Here is a 1,700-nt window from a genome sequence, read left to right as displayed (position 1 = left end):
AGACTTTGCAACTTCTCAGTAATAAACTCTGAAATGTACATACTTAGTACTTAATGTCTGCTATCATAAATCTTAACTACTTTACAGAAAAGTTTTATACCTGCCAAACAGTCCTATTTTTGGCATATATAAGCAAAATCCCAAAATTAAGCATATTTAAAACATTAAAACTTTTAACAAACCTTAACACTTGCTGCAATGTTCATTTTGACAGGTGCCTTGTATAGAATAATTGAATTTCTCCTCCTACACATCTCTTTAACTACAAATATCTGGAATTATTTTGTTTTTGGCATGTCTATCTTGATTTTATTCTTAAATGTGTGCTTATGTAAGAAATACATGATTCTATAATTTCACAACAATTCTTTTGAACTTACTTTTTGTTGAATTGCCTAGCTTAATAAAATCAATTAAAAATTATACTTTATATATAAAAACTGTTCTGTGCTCAATTTAGCATCACATACACTAACATTGGAACGATACAGAGAAGATTAGCATGCACCCTGCGCAAGGATGACATGCAAAGTCTTGGAGCAGTATGGAGGTGCCTCAGAAGACTCCACATAAAACTCCCCTATAACACAGTAATCCCACTTTTGGGGATTTATCCAAATGATCATAAAAAAGACCATACTAAAACTACCAGCACAACTATGGTTATTGCAACATTATTTACGATAGCTAAGATATGGAACCAACACAGATGCCCCCATTAGATGAATGGATCAAGAAAATGTGTTATATATACACAATGGAATTCTTTGCCTCCATCAGAAAGAATGACATCGCCCAATTTGTTAGGAAATGGAAAGACTTGGAAAAAAATTTATTGAGTGAAGTAAGCCAAGTCCAAAGAAATATAGGTCCCATGATTTCCCTTATTTTCAATAACGAATGTATGTCTGGGATAAGCAGAAAAGTTCAAAAGATATGTGCATATAACCAGATAAGATGATGTTAAAGAAATTGAACCCCAAGATAGGGACACAAGTGGTTTTTTGATTCTTGCTATTGTTTCTAATGTACTTATAATGTGTGATGTCATTTTTTTTGTTTTTTGTATGTTTCTCCCCACACTATAACCCCTGTTTTCTCTGTATTTGAAGTTGGTACAATTACATCTTGTATGTATGCTTCTCTAATTTGGGGAGGGGAAGGGAAAAAATGCTCAAATAGCAATACAGGTTGACCCATTGTAACAATGAGATGCACAAGACATTATTTTGGAAAATGAACTTTACAATTTAGGCGGAGGAAGGAAGGGGGAGGGGAGTGTACTTGTGGAGGTGGATGGGATGGTAGGGGAAATACAAAGGAGGAGGTAACAATGCTTGTTAGGAAACTTACTAGTTTCCTTGTTCATGTAAATGTGACCCCTCTGCACAGTATTATTACCATAAAAAAACATATAAAAAAGTTCTTAGATGGAAGAGTTTATTTCCTCTATTTTACCCATATAATATTGTTAACAAAGAAATTAATTCAGAACACTGATATGAAGGTAATTTGAATAAATGTGTGTGTGTGTGAGTGCGACAGCGCGCAAGCATACACGCACGTGCATGAGAACACCATGCATGTATATTGGAATGCTCAGAATTTAAATCAGGGCTTCAAGACCTTGCTAGGCCTTTCCTATCTAGATTGATGAGCTACGATATAAGCTACATCTCAATTCTTGGCTCTTTGCTAGT

The 1,700-nt window shown here is 34.4% G+C and overlaps 1 non-coding gene across 1 annotated transcript; it reads left to right on the top strand.

Annotated features, from left to right (window-relative positions):
* The first annotated feature begins 447 nt into the window (after positions 1–447).
* On the top strand, positions 448–555 carry LOC122101439. The gene has a single exon (XR_006146380.1). It is a non-coding gene; the product is annotated as a U6 spliceosomal RNA (small nuclear RNA).
* The last annotated feature ends 1,145 nt before the right edge of the window (positions 556–1,700 follow it).

Source organism: Dipodomys spectabilis, unplaced genomic scaffold (genome assembly GCF_019054845.1).
Source record: "Dipodomys spectabilis isolate Male_0828 unplaced genomic scaffold, ASM1905484v1 ptg000665l, whole genome shotgun sequence".
Lineage (NCBI taxonomy): Eukaryota > Metazoa > Chordata > Mammalia > Rodentia > Heteromyidae > Dipodomys > Dipodomys spectabilis.
Note: the sequence above shows the minus strand (reverse complement) of the source record. Positions and strands in the feature narration are given on the sequence as shown.